General features: G+C 44.0%; 1 protein-coding gene across 2 annotated transcripts in view; it reads right to left on the reverse strand.

The window, feature by feature from the left end:
• The window catches only part of LOC132403121 (son of sevenless homolog 1), a 216,259-nt gene that overhangs the window by 193,564 nt on the left and 6,911 nt on the right, over nt 1-15,784 (reverse strand). The gene's annotated exons all lie outside the window — the stretch shown is intronic.

The following is a 15,784-nucleotide window of genomic DNA, read 5'->3' on the forward strand; positions in this document are numbered from 1 at the left end:
GGTGACACTATCACTACTATGTCCTAACTTCAGAATATATCATCATGCTTTTTCCGTCACTGAACAAAAATCCTGGAATTCCTTGACTAACAATGCTTTTAGAGTACTTTCATCACAAGCACTAATGATTTAAGTGGGCAGCTCACAACCATTCTTGAAAAGTTAAAAGGAATATTAAATGGAGACCTCGCCAGTGACAGAATAAATCCTAATAATAAAGTAGTTTAAGATTTATTCCAAGAACAGTCATCATACTGGATAACTCACAACGCAAAGCCCTGGGCATCATGGTAGATGGGAGCTAGCGCAACTCTATTACACTTAAGAGTGTCAGAACTCAGAGTTCAATTCCGAAGTCACCTGCAAAGAGCTTATATACCCTACCTATGAGGATGTGGGCTTCCTCCGGGTGCTTTTCTCCCCCTACCCCACAGCTCAAAGATGTACTGGTTAGTAGGTTAATTAGTCAATGTACATCATCATTCTATGATTAGGCTAGGGTTAAATCACGCACAGATAGATAGATAGTTTTATTTGTTTATCATATTACTGGAGAATTAGTCCTCAAGAGAACAGCATTTTACATCACACTTTAATATACTGCCTGTGCTTCCAGCGATGCCATGATTCATCTTAAATCTGGTCTAGAAAGCAGATAGAACTTTAATCTAATTTCATACTGAATTGGTATTCCACATTTAATGATTTTCCTTTGCATTAAAATTGAAATTTTGAATACAACCCTTCATTGATAAATAGCTTGACTGGGTCCACTTACACATACTAATTTAGATAATCCTTCATCCAAAGAGTACAATGCAGCCTTCACCATCACCTTTTACAACTAAGTCTATCAACATTTTTGAGTTCATCGCCTTCAGCATTAATACAGAAATTTCTTCTGTAGGTATCTATAGAAGTAGCAATGGGCTATCTAGAGTTAATTTTCAAATACTAATGAATTTGACCTTTTCTTGTTTTCTTTTCCAAAACATACCTTTGAGCTCAGTAATAGTTTCTTCTACGGTCCCATTATTCTGAGTAAACCTGTCAGAGCTCACTTCCAATGACTGTAGTAGAATTAGGTCAGTTCCTAATCATCAAGGGCCCTCACAATTCAGGACATGCCCTCTTATCATTACCACCATCGGGGGGGGGGAGGGGGGGGGGGAGGAGGTACAAGAGCCGGAAGATCCACACTCAATGTTTTAGGAATAGTTTCTAAATAGTCACCGAATCCATGAACAATGCCTTGCTATTCCTCTTTCACACTTTTTTTTATAACTTCTAGTAATTTTAAGTCTATGCACTATATGCACAGTACACTGCTGCCACAAAATATTATGACATATGTAAGCGATAACAAATAATCAATAACAAAACCAACAAAACTGATTATTCTACACATCCAGCATGTCCTACACTAAAATTCTACTCTACCATAAATAAACCAATTTCATCTCACAAAAAAAAATTTGCACTTTGGACAGTTGACATGCATCACTATAGAAGACACTGAATTTAATATAAATTTTTGTGCACAATAAAGTAACATTAAAGGGCTTTGATCACATGCCTAGAATCTAGGTTACTTTTGCAGCAACAGTATTTTCCAAATGGATCATTGTTGTTTTTGATGCAAGTCCACAAATTAAAAACAAAACACTGGAAAGCATATGCTCATCATTGCCTTAGGATTATATTTGCACAGCCAATGCATTATAAACCTCACTGGATAAATCAATTTGTCCTTCACTTATCCCTGGATAATATCCATCATAATTTATATAACACAGGATAATGTCAATACCAAAAGTACAATCTAGAAAGTGATGCAATAAGGTGATTGAAAGATAGGGTAACATGATTATAAACTGTCTCCATTACCACTCTAATAGACACCTAGCTCAAACCAGAATACTTCAACAGAAGGGGGAAATTTGCACGTCCTTCTTCTAAGCTGGTGATGGATTAGCCAAAAAATTGAACCATCAAGATAAAAAGAATTTTGTTAACAAGCAAATTAGTGGTTACAAAGCTAAGCATGAAACAGAGACAGGTCAATCATATTTAACTGTGACAATAAGATGAGCCGAAATGGCTAAAATAATACTTTCTTCAAGTCAAACACGTATCTGAGATACCTGATGCATCAAGATCAAGCATCACAATTAAATAGGCCCCCTACAACTGAAAAGGGAAAACAAATGCTGGAAATCTGAAACAAACAGAAAATGCAGGATACCATGGTAGCATAATAGTAAGCGTGATGTTATTACTGTAGCGGTGTGCTACACGCAGCGCTAAAATTACGACACGGAGTCGGTAACTGCAGTCGAAGGAGAAAACTTTATTTGAAAACTTCAGCCTCACTTTTAAGCCTCCCTCAACCGGCCCCCCATGGCGCAGAGGCTCCAAAGCTCTGTGCTCGCAAACCCCCGTAGGCTATCTAATTGTGAGTCGGTTCGGATGCGCCAGGAAATGGGTCGCCACATAACCCCCCCCACCCCCCCCCCCCCCCCCCAGAACCGGTGATACACCCCACAACGTCCACAGTCTGGGCCAGAACCTGCTTGGGAGGTCGGCCTCTGCGCCGAGGCGCCGTAAACTCGGCCGGTTGCGCCAGGTCCACATGGGCTGGTTTGAGGCAGTCCACCGTGAAAACCTCCTCTTTCCCCCCAACGTCCAGCACGAACGTGGACCCGTTGTTCCGGAGCACCATAAACGGCCCCTCGTATGGCCGCTGCAGTGGCAGCCGATGCCCGCCCCTTCGTACAAACACAAACTTACAGTTCTGCAGGTCTTTGGGTACGCAGGTCGGGTTCCGCCCGTGCTGTGAAGTGGGTATGGGGGCCAGGTTACCGAGCTTCTCGCGTAGTCTGCCCAGGACTGCTGCGGGATCTTCCTCTTGCCCCCTTGGGGCTGGTAGGAACTCCCCGGGGACGACCAGGGGCGCGCCGTATACCAACTCGGCCGACGAGGCGTGCAGGTCGTCCTTGGGCGCTGTGCGGATGCCGAGTAGGACCCAGGGAAGCTCGTCCGCCCAGTTGGCTCCTCGCAAGCGGGCCATGAGGGCCGACTTCAGGTGACGGTGGAAACGCTCCACTAGCCTGTTCGACTGTGGGTGGTAGGCAGTTGTGTGGTGCAGCTGAGTCCCCAAAAGGCTGGCCATAGCTGACCACAGGCTGGAGGTGAACTGGGCGCCTCTGTCGGAGGTAATGTGGGCTGGTACACCAAAGCGAGATATCCAGGTGGTGATCAGGGCTCGGGCGCAAGATTTGGAGGTGGTGTCGGTAAGCGGGACTGCCTCTGGCCATCTTGTGAACCGGTCCACGATAGTCAGGAGGTGCCGCGCTCCGCGCGACACTGGCAGGGGGCCCACGATATCCACATGAATGTGGTCGAAACGCCGGTGGGCGGGATGGAACTGCTGCGGTGGGGCTTTGGTGTGCTGCTGCACCTTGGCCGTCTGGCAGTGCATGCACGTTTTGGCCCATTCACTGACCTGTTTGCGGAGTCCGTGCCAAACGAACCTGCTGGAAACCATCCGGACAGTTGTCCGGATGGAGGGATGCACCAAATTATGAATGGAGTCGAAAACGCGGTGCCGCCATGCTGTCGGGACGACTGGACGGGGCTGGCCGGTGGCGACATCACAGAGTAGGGTCCTCTCACCCGGGCCTATGGGGAGGTCCTGGAGCTGCAAACCAGAGACTGCGGTTCTGTAACTCGGAATCTCCTCATCCGCCTGCTGCGCCTCTGCCAGTGCCTCAAAGTCTACCCCTTGGGAAAGGGCATGAACGGTAGGGCGAGAGAGCGCATCCGCCACGACATTGTCCTTACCTGAGACGTGCCGGACATCCGTCGTGTATTCAGAGATGTAGGACAGGTGGCGTTGCTGGCGGGACGACCAGGGGTCGGACGCTTTCGTAAACGCAAAGGTAAGCGGTTTGTGGTCCGTGAACCCGGTGAAGGGCCGACCTTCTAGGAAGTACCTGAAATGCCGGATTGCCAGGTAGAGCGCCAACAGTTCCCGGTCGAAAGCACTGTACTTAAGCTCGGGTGGTCGCAGGTGTTTGCTGAAAAGCGCCAGGGGTTGCCAGCGACCTGCGATGAGTTGCTCCAGCACCCCACCGACTGCCGTGTTTGATGCGTCCACTGTGAGGGCGGTAGGGGCGTCCATTCTGGGATGTACTAGCATTGCGGCGTCCGCCAAAGCTTCCTTCGTTTGAACGAAAGCGGCGGCGGACTCCTCGTCCCAGGTAATGTCCTTGCTCGGACCCGACATCAGGGCGAACAGGGGGCGCATGATCCAGGCAGCTGAAGGGAGGAAGCGGCGGTAGAAATTGACCATACCTACGAATTCCTGAAGGCCTTTGATCGTGGTGGGTCGGGGAAAAAGGCGGACCGCATCTACCTTAGCGGGCAGAGGGGTTGCCCCGTCTTTAGTAATCCTGTGGCCCAGGAAGTCAATGGTATCGAGTCCAAACTGGCATTTGGCGGGGTTGATTGTAAGACCGTACTCACTCAGTCGGGCGCAGAGTTGACGGAGGTGGGACAGATGCTCCTGACGACTGCTGCTGGCTATGAGGATGTCATCCAAATAGATGAACGCGAAGTCCAGGTCCCGTCCCACCGCGTCCATTAACCGCTGGAACGTCTGTGCGGCATTCTTCAGGCCGAACGGCATGCGGAGGAACTCGAAAAGGCCGAAAGGGGTGATGAGAGCTGTTTTGGGGACATCGTCAGGATGCATCGGGATTTGATGGTACCCTCGGACGAGATCTACCTTGGAGAAGATCCGTGCGCCGTGCAGGTTTGCTGCAAAGTCCTGAATGTGCGGCACAGGGTAGCGGTCCGGTTTGGTAGCCTCGTTCAGCCTGCAGTAGTCGCCGCACGGTCTCCAGCCCCCCGTCGCTTTGGGCACCATGTGCAGGGGGGAGGCCCATGGGCTGTCGGACCGCCGGATGATCCCCAATTCCTCCATCCTCTGGAACTCCTCCTTCGCCAGTCGGAGCTTGTCCGGGGGAAGCCGCCGAGCGCGGGCGTGGAGGGGTGGTCCCTGGGTCGGGATGTGGTGCTGTACGCTGTGCCTGGGCATGGCCGCTGTGAACTGCGGTGCCAGAACCGAGGTGAGGGGCTGGCAACTGGGCTGCACCCAGGGAGAACGTCTGAAAGGTCTCGGCGTGTACCAGTCTCTTCCTGGGCAGGTCGACCAGTAGGCTGTGAGCCCGCAAAAAATCCGCACCCAGAAGCGGTTGAGCTACGGCGGCCAGTGTGAAGTCCCACGTGAACTGGCTGGAGCCGAACTGTAGCCGCACCTGACGGGTGCCATAGGTCCTTACTGTGCTGCCATTCACGGCCCTCAGGGGGGGACCTGGTGCCCTGCTGCGGGTGTCGTAACTCGTCGGAGGTAAAATGCTGATCTCAGCCCCAGTATCGACCAAAAACCGGCGTCCCGACCTTCTATCCCACACATACAGGAGGCTATCCCGATGGCCAGCCGCCGTAGCCATCAGCGGCGGCTGGCCCTGGCGTTTCCCGGGAACTTGCAGGGCGGGCGACAACGGCGGGCTTCTGCGCCCCACCGCTGGTGGTAGAAGCACCGGTGTTCATTGGGCCGGGGGTTGACGGGCTCTGCGGCCGGGCCTGGACTGGTTTGCTGCCGGGAGCGTGGCTGGGAGATCTGTGCGATGGACGCCCCGCTCACCTTTTTGGCGTTCCACAGCAAGTCCGCCCGGGCTGCCACCTTCCGGGGGTCACTGAAATCCGCGTCGGATAGCAGCAGGCGTATGTCCTCGGGCAGCTGCTCCAGGAATGCCTGCTCAAACATGAGGCATGTGTGTCCGTCGGCCAGAGACAACATCTCATTCATTAAAGCCGATGGAGGTCTGTCGCCCAAGCCATCCAGGTGCAGTAAACGGGCAGCCCGCTCGCGCCGTGAGAGTCCGAAAGTCCTGAGGAGCAGGGCTTTGAATTCCGTGTACTTGCCGTCTGCCGGGGGGCGACTGTACGAACTCTGCGACCTGGGCCGCTGTGTCCTGGTCGAGGGAGCTCACCACGTAGTAGATCACCTCTTCTGAGGTGATCTGGCGAACGTGGAATTGGGCTTCGGCTTGCTGGAACCATAGGTCCGGGCGCTGTGTCCAGAAACCCGGCAGTTTCAACGAAACCGCATGAACAGAGGCGGCGTCGGTCATTTCTGGTCCAAAAATCGTTTGGACCGTCGGGGTCACCAATTGTAGCGGTGTGCTACACGCAGCGCTAAAATTACGACACGGAGTCGGTAACTGCAGTCGAAGGAAAAAACTTTATTCGAAAACTTCAGCCTCACTTTTAAGCCTCCCTCAACCGGCCCCCCATGGCGCAGAGGCTCCAAAGCTCTGTGCTCGCAAACCCCCGTAGGCTATCTAATTGTGAGTCGGTTCGGATGCGCCAGGAAATGGGTCGCCACGTTACAGCTCAGCCGTCAAAATTCTGAGTTTAATTCTGATGCCATCTGTAAGACATTTGTATATCCTTCCCGTGCGTGTGGGTTTCCTCACACTTTCCAAAATCATGCCAGTTAGTAGGTTAATTGGTCATTGTAAATTGCTCTGGATTAACTAGGGTTAAATAGGTGGGGTGCTTGTTGGGCCTGTTCCATGCTGTATCTCCAAATAAAAATATACTGAATAGGTTCCACTGCAGCAGTGGAAAAAGAGAGCATATCAGGTTAATGATCTTGGGGGAAGAATGAAATGAATGAAGGAGGTTAGGAGTGAGAACAAGATCTTTCCTGGGTCCAACATATTGATGTAATTACAAAGAAGGCACATAAGCAGCTATACTTCATTGGGAGTTTGAGCAAACTTGGTATGTCACTAAAGACTCAAGCAAATTTGGGACATCTTCAAAAGGTTGTGTTCATCATTGACACTCTATTGCTCAGGACATGCTCTCTTCTCATTGCTACCATCAAGGTAGTGGTACAGGATTCTGAAGACACTTTAGGAACAGTTTCTTCCCCTCTGCCATCAGATTTCTGAACAGACCATAAACCTATGTACATTACTTTTTTTTGCTCTTTTTGCACTACTTATTTAATTAAATATTTTATATACCTTCTTACTAAAATTTATATTTTTTAATGTATTGCATTGTACTGCTGCCGCAAAACAAATTACATGACATATGCCAGAGATATTAAACCTGATTCTCATGCAAAAGGTATGTTATAGTTGGAGACCAATAAATGTGGTAGCCCTAACAGAGAGAAGATGAAAGTTTATCACTCATGTCTATAGGAACTGTAAATATAGTTGGATGAATGAAAATGGATGGGAGTAGAATTACTGGAACTGAGTTGGGGAGTAGAATTGCTGGAACTGTGAGATGCATAACACAACTCCTGATGTAAGTAAGAAACAAAAGAGAACGCTAGCAAGACAGACATGTGTGGAGAGAGAAAAAACAGGTAATGATACAGATAAACCATACATTAAAATTGATGAATTCAATGTTGAATTCTGATAGTTATAGAGTCTCTTGACAGAAAATGGGATACTATTCCTTAAGCTTACTTTCCTCAAACCAATTCACATCAAGGAAAAACATCTCATCTTCTGACCAGGTATTGCACAAGCCTCAGGATTCACAATGAGTTCAACAATTTCAAATAAGCAGTTTTCCAGTTTGTGTCAGAAATGCTGAGCTTTGATGCAAGATTATTAACCTGTATTGTTAACCTTCTCTCTACAGATGGTGCCAAACTAGCTGGGCATTTCCAGCAATCTCTTTTATTTTAAATTTCCAGCAACTACTATACTGTTTCAACCCAGTTCCACAATACATCTATTTCTTGTTCTCCGTTATCTCTCTGTATTTACATCTCCTCCATATAGATAAACTGTGACAAGCCTTAACCACTCGCTGTCACCTGGCACCTTCACTTCTGTCATTGTATTTCTCTTGGACCCAGTCCTTTCAGACATTCCCTTTGCTCTCTCCACCCCTCTTGCTTCTCTGCAACTTAAAACTGGTTTGGTTTCTAACTTTTCCTTGTTCTAATCAAGTCATCTGTCTGAACAGTGACCTTGTTTCTCTCCACTGATGCCAATTGACCTGCTTCATACTTCCACATTTTCTGGCTTTATTTCAAGCTGCACACAATCAATGCTTAAAGTCATGCATAAAGATTAACAGGAGATACAGGAACCTGGATCATCAAACAAACTCCTGGAGGAAATCAGTGTGCCAAGCAGCATCTGTAGACAGAAATGAATTGTCGGCATTTTGGGTTGAAATCCTGCATTAGGATGGAGGATTTAGACGTACAATATCAACAATTCCAGCCCCCCCTCTCCACTACCATCCCTCATCCACAGAAACAGGCACGATTCAACCCACAGAGTTCCTCCAGCAGACTGTTTGTTTCATGAAGATTAGCATCTTGCTAATTTATTGTCAATATATTAAGGGGTGTGGAAGGGGTTTGGGGAGGGGGATTAACTCATTTCACTTACGAGTTAATCCAATTTTCCCTATACAGGTATCCCCATCTTCACAAAGGTAGAGCATTCCTATGAAACCTTTCTTAAGCCGAAATGGCATAAAGTGAAGAACCATTAATTTATATGGGAAAAGTTATTGTAAAAGCGAAAATCCTCTTTGTAATGTGAAAACAGGTTACTAATGTAGGTCTTCTGTAAAAGCGAAGTGGCATAAAGCGAACATTAGCAAAGTGGGGGACACCTGTATCTGCTTAACTTGAACATGCACTTTTTTGACTCTTTAAAAATTGGTAATGCATACTATATAATCAGTCAAGAAATACTTTGATCTTAAAATCCATATCCAAAACAATCAGAATAGTCATTCAAAGCACATTTAATTTTGGGGTTGGGGGGGGTGTTGCAAAAAAGGATTAAGATGAACAGTGAAGTATTTTCCTCCCAAACACATTAGACTTGTCATTGCCTGATGGGTATGAAAGCCTGTGATACAAAGCTTGTTCATTTAGTGCAACAGATTACTGTAAAAATCTGGAGGCTGGGGATCGCATAGCTGCAACGTAAACAGTGGATGACTGAAATTAAATTATCATAGTTTATAAATCCATATTTTGTTATAGATAACATTACTTGTAACACAATGATTGAACAAAGTATAAATTATTGCAAATTTAGCTCAAGTTCTTGGGATTGTGGATTCAATTACGTCCGGCTGGAAGGAATTACCAAGGTACAGTAAGATACGGTCATGGTAAAATCCATTAGCAAGAGCATGGACTCTTAACACTAAAGCCCAGGTTACTAAGCCAAGGAAAATAAGAGATTAATGGCAATATAGTATTTTGAAAAGGCAAGGACAGAAACTCAACTGCAAGTAAGCTCAAAAACAGAAGACATGCAATAAAATGCACAAGTGTAAATAGGTAGCAGATCCAAATTTCAAGAAGTTTGGTTTTTCCCATTTGTACCTTTCTAAGAAAACTGGAGCTAAGCTTTTCAAAACTTTTGTCATAAAAACACTCCGGGATCGTGCCTTCAACTTTTTGGTAACTTCTGTATTCCACTGCCAGGATAATAAAGACCAACATCCCGCTGTCTTCCTAAATTCAACATCTTCAGTTTAATGATACCCGCATTACTCTCTAGAACAACATGTCAATCTCCACTAAAACAATGTTCTACTTTCATATTCTCGCCACCAAAGTGGATAATTTCAGATTTCCTTACGATACAGTGGCATGCAAAAGTTTGGGCACCCCTGGTCAAAATTTCTGTTGCTGTGAATAGTTAAGTGAGTAGAAGATGAACTAATCTCCAAAAGTTAGAAAGTTAAAGATGAAACATTCTTTTCAACATTTTAAGCAAGATTAGTGCATTATTTTGTTTTGTTCAAATTTAGAGTGGAAAAAAAAGAAAGGAGCACCATGCAAAAGTTTCGGCACCCCAAGAGATTTGAGCTCTCAGATAACTTTTCCCAAGGTCTTAGACCTTAATTGGCTTGTTAGGGCTATGGCTTGTTCACAGTCATTGTTAGGAAAGGCCAGGAGATGCAAATTTCAAAGCTTTATAAATACCCGACTCCTCAAACCTTGTCAAATCAGCAGCCGTGGGCTCCTCGAAGCAGCTGCCTGGCACTCTGAAAATTAAAATAAATGATGCCCACAAAGCAGGAGAAGGCTATAAGATGACAGCAAAGCGTTTTCAGTTAACTGTTCCTCAGTTCATAATGTAATTAAGCAATGGCAGTTAACAGGAACGGTGGAGGTCAAGTTGAGGTCTGGAAGACCAAGAAAACTTTCCGAGAGAACTGCTCATAGGATTGCTATAAACCAAATCAAAACCCCCATTTGGCTGCAAAAGACCTTCAGGAAGATTTAGCCGACTTTGGAGTAGTGGTGTACTGTTCTACTGTGCAGCAACACCTGCACAAATATGACCATCATGGAAGAGTCATCAGAAGAAAACCTTTCCTGTGTCCTCACCACAAAATTCAGTGTCAGAAGTTTGCAAAAGAACATCTAAACATGTCGGACGCATTTTGGAAACAAGTCCTGTGGACTGATGAAGTTAAAATAGAATTTTTTGGCTGCAATGAGCAAAGATATGTTTGGAGAAAAAGGGTGCAGAATTTCATGAAAAGAACACCTCTCCAACTGTTAAGCACGGGGCTGGGTCGATCATGCTTTGGGCTTATGTTGCAACCAGTGGCACAGGGAACATTTCACTGGTAGAGGGAAGAATGAATTCAATTAAACACCAGCAAATTCTGGAAGCAAACATCACACCATCTGTAAAAAAGCTGAAGATGAAAAGAGGATGGCTTCTACAAAAGGATAATGATCCTAAACACACTTCAAAATCCACAATGGACTACCTCAAGAGACGCAAGCTGAAGGTTTTGCCATGGCCCTCATAGTACCCCGACCTAAACACCATCAAGAATCTGTGGATAGACCTCAAAAGAGCAGTGCATGCAAGATGGCCCAAGAATCTCACAGAACTAGAAGCCTTTTGCAAGGAAGAATGGGCAAAAATCCCCCAAACAAGAACTGAAAGACTCTTAGCTGGCTACAGAAAGTGTTTACAAGCTGTGATATTTGCCAAAGGGGGTGTTACTAAGTACTGACCATGCAAGGTGCCCAAACTTTTGCTTCAGGCCCTTTTCCTTTGTTATTTTGAAACTGTAAAAGATGGAAATAAAGAAGTAATCTTGCTTAAAATATTAAAGAAATGTATCATCTTTAATTTTATGCCTTTTGGAAATCAAGTCATCTTTTGCTCACTTGGCTATTCACAGTAACAGAAATTTTGACCAGGGATGCCCAAACTTTTGCATGCCACTGTATATTTCAAACAGCAAACCCACGCTCAAATTCAACCAATCTATATCGCTTTGTAGACTCTGTTCTCCTCACAACATGCTTCCTCATCTCTTTGCAGAGACAGAAAATCTGACATCAATCCCTTCATCCAAGCCTTTAACATAGATTATAAAAAGTTTAAACTGCAGCACTGATCCTCGTGGAACTTTTACTTACAGCATACCAAACTGAAAATGCCCCAGTTAATTGGACAATTCACAAACGTTATTTCACAAGGTATATGGTATCTTACTAAATGTTCTCTGGAGAATCTAAATATACTATATCTTCTGGTTTCCTTTATCAAGCCTGCCTGCCCAATAGATCCACATATTTTCACATCACTACTTAACCTTGTGTTGATCTTCTGCCACCATTATTTTAATAACTGATTCTAGCAGTTTACTCAATGCCAGCTGCCTTTTTTTCTACGTACCCCACCATTCCTAAACAGGGATAATACTTTTGCAATTTCTAATCCCCTGGGATGTTTGCAGAAGCTAAGGAATCTCAGAGGATCATAACCAATGCATCCACTGCCTCAAAAGAATACCAAGAAACAGGCAATCAGGTCCAGAGGACACAAACTGAATTTTTCTTTGACTTTTTCTTTGGTCATTTGTGTATCCAACTTATTTATTGATTAAAGGCAAGAAAAATTATAGAGTTTGTTAAGTGTGTTACTAACTTTGATTTTCACTTTACCCTAAATTGTCACCGTTATCTTGGCAATGATACAAAGTCCCATCCTATCTAGTTCCACCCAAATGTATTCTTCTTCATGTTCCAAGCTAAAATCCTTTCTATTACCCTTATCTCATCCTCTATTATTAGGGCTACTCCTCCTCCTCCTCCTCTATATTGCCTCTCTCCTGAAAGCATACTGGAAAATGCAATTGCTCACATCATTTGAAATATCTCAATAACAGCATATATTTATTTCAATATTTGTTATCAATTTGTCCATATGTGCTTTCAGATTAAGAGTCTTCAGCATTTCCTTTTTACTATTTTTCTCTACTCTAATTGGTGTGAAGAAGAAAGCATTAGATTTAAGCTAGAACAGGATGATAGATATAGACAGACAGATAGATAGATACTTTATTGATCCCAAAGGAAATTAGTGTCACAGCAGCACAGATATACAAAGATACAAATATAAGAGAAGAAATAATAAAATTTAAGTTACCTCAAACAGTCTAACAGAAGGGGATCATCAGAGGCTATAGGTTGACTCATTATAGAGCCCAACAGCCGATGGTATGAATGACCTCACATAGCACCACAGGAGCATCACAGTTATCTTAGTCTATTACTAAAAGTGCTCCTCTGTTCAGCCAAGGTGGCAAGCAGAGGGTGAGAAACTTTGTCCAGAATTGCCAGAATTTTCCAGAGGGTCCTTTGTTCTGCAACAACCTCCAGTGTCCAGTTTGACTCCTATAATAGAGCTGGCCTTTCAAATCACTTTATTGAGTCTGTTGGCATCACCCCAGCACACCACAGCATAAAAATTTGTGCAGACAACAACAGACTGGTAGAACATATTAAAGGAAAGGCCTTCATTCTCCAAAGGACCCCAGTCTCCTCAGGAGGTTGAGGCAACTCTGGCCCTTTTTGTACACAGCCTCAGTGTCAGTGCTCCATTCAAGCCTGTCATCCACTTGTAGGTCCTCACCATCAATAGCAATAGGAAGCAGTGCAGTCTTAGTCTTCCTAAAGTCCATCACCAATTCCTTTGTCTTACTGATGTTGTGTATTCAGCTTGCACTATTTGAAAAAATCCTCCACCTGTATTCATCTAACCGTCCTCCCTTTGTACATCCAACTATTGCTAAATCAGAGAATTTCTGCAGATGACATGACTCAGTGCTGTATCTAAAGTCCGAGATATACAGGGTAATCTGGAAGGTTGCCTGTGGTGCCCTAGTGCTGCTTATAGCCATGCCTGACACACAGCTCTGTAGCCGCACAAACAGTAGTCTGTCATTCAGGTAGTCCATTATCCATGATAAAATGGAAGTGCCAACCTGCATTGAATGGAGTTTTCCCCTCAGCAATGTATGGAATTGAAGGCACTTGAGAAATCAAAAAACATGATCCTCACACTGCTGCCCTGCTTATCCAAATGGGAGTTAACTCTGTTCAGCAGGTTGATGACAGCATTGCTGACTCCAAATGTGCTCATGTTAGGCAAACAGCAGGGGATTGTGATCTGATCTAACCAGGGGTCAGAGGTGAGTCAGGACCAGCCTCTCTAGGGTCTTCATGATGTGAGGTCACAGGGCCACGAGGATGGTAGCCATTCAAGACTTTTGGTTGCCCTTTCTTGGGTGCTGGGACCACACATGATGTTTTCCCACCTCAGTTGGGACCCTTTCCAGGCTGATATTGCATTTGCTTTTAGAGATGCAAAACCATTGTGTCTTATCTACAAAGCACCTGATTTCTGCATTCAGCAAGTGAACAGAAGCAACTTTTTTATTATTGGGAATATTGCTGAGTCTGAAGATTCATATCCTGATGGAGATTGGCAAAAATATCACAGAAGTGATTTAAACTTGCATCTCAAAACACATCAGTGATTAATAAATTCCAATTTCGATCCACATCCTCTTACAGATCAGTTTTGATGATAAAAGCAGGATACAAAATTATCTTAAGAATTCACACTAGGAATTATTCTTATTTAATCAAATGAAATCATATGGCACATTGACATAAACAAAGAATCTCTGCTGAATCAGTATGCCATCACACAATTCAGGAAAATTTGTTTTGTACCACTTATGCTGACCAGTTCTGAGGCAGGCTCAAATGGAGCACTTGTACCTCAAGGGTCTCTCGAATTCTGTGGCATTTCTGTGACATTCTGTATCTTATGTACAATGTATAACATTTGTCAAAATTTGTTCACAATGTTTTCATGCATGAAACAATGACAGAAAAGGATTTATTGGAGGAAACAATTGCAATGTGAACATTAAGAATGGTCTAAAAAAGCATTAAAAAATGTCATGCCCGAAGCATAAACATTGCAAAAAAAAAGCACACTGCAATAAGCAGAAAAAAAAGTGTAAGCCTTATCAAATCTTTGAAAACAATCCCAAAGTTTCCAGTATTTCTCCTTATAATCATCCATCATGAACATCTTGCAATTAGATACTTGAAATTCAAAAACATTACATAAACATTATGTAACTTAACAAATTTATCCACTGGAAGGGGGTGATTGAAAAAATCTTTTAAAAATTACAGATAAAATAAACTGTTTAATGAGGGATAATCTACCATTAACGTCTAAAACCAGTTTGTAGCATAATACAGCAGGTATACATTTTGTTCTTTTCTCTTTATGAGTGGAGAGTTAGCAATAAAAAATCTGTATAAAATTTGTGACAGATTTAAATGTATTGAAAGGGATGACTGCAAAAGCAGACCAGAGGCTGAGTACCCTTTGGCGAAGCTTTTCCACCATCTACAAGACATGTCAGGAACATCGTAGAATATTCACTACTTGCCTGGATGGGTTCACCTCCAATAACTCAAGAAGCTCAACAATATCCTGGGAAAGACCATCGAGCATACTAGCACCCTTTTTACTACTCTAAACATTTTTCCTCTGCACAAGTTAACCTACACCATACACAAAATTCCCTTGTGCTTTGAAGTGCTTGCTGTCAGTAACTCAAGTTTCAGAAGCATACAGGGAAAATAAATCATTGTTGCTGAGTAGACCATGGGTTCACTGCCAAGTCTGAAATCTCGACCTAATACTATTCTTGTTCAGTCAAAGGCTGTGATGGCACACTTGAGGCAGTGATTAAATCTGTCATTGATATTCAGCTTTGCTGAGCAGTTGTTCCCAAGATATGCAGAGCCAATTATTGTTTTCCAGCAACTTGTCATGGAACTTTATTGCTGGGCATTGGAATTAATCTTATATGTTAATTACAAGTTGGTAAATGAATTTATTTGTTAATTTTTACAGAAAGCCTATTCTTAGGTGTGTTTTGATAAACATGATCAACAATGACTGGAACTCAGCCTCCAAATCTTTACATATTGAACTGTCATTTGCATTCAGCAACTCAATGATTTAGGCGGGAGTGGTCTCTGTTCTGGAGCTGAGGCAACAGAGATTGGAATATTTCCTTTTCATCCAATAGTGTAGCTCCTTTCCAGAGAGAGATGAAGTGTAATTCTGCAAATGGGCTATTTTTCAGTTTGCCTTCCTTGGCTCCAATCTGCACTGAGATTAGGTTTGTCTTCATCATGTAGCAGAGGTTGATAAATGTAGAAGTGAAGACAAATTTCTTAGGATAGCCAAACGTGAGAATGACTCTCCACAGCTCTCCTCAGTTCAGAAAGTCAATGTGTTTTTTTTGTTATAAGTGTTAAGATGATTTAAAAAAGCACCCATGTATGATGCTG

This window comes from Hypanus sabinus, chromosome 12 (assembly GCF_030144855.1).
Source record: "Hypanus sabinus isolate sHypSab1 chromosome 12, sHypSab1.hap1, whole genome shotgun sequence".
Lineage (NCBI taxonomy): Eukaryota > Metazoa > Chordata > Chondrichthyes > Myliobatiformes > Dasyatidae > Hypanus > Hypanus sabinus.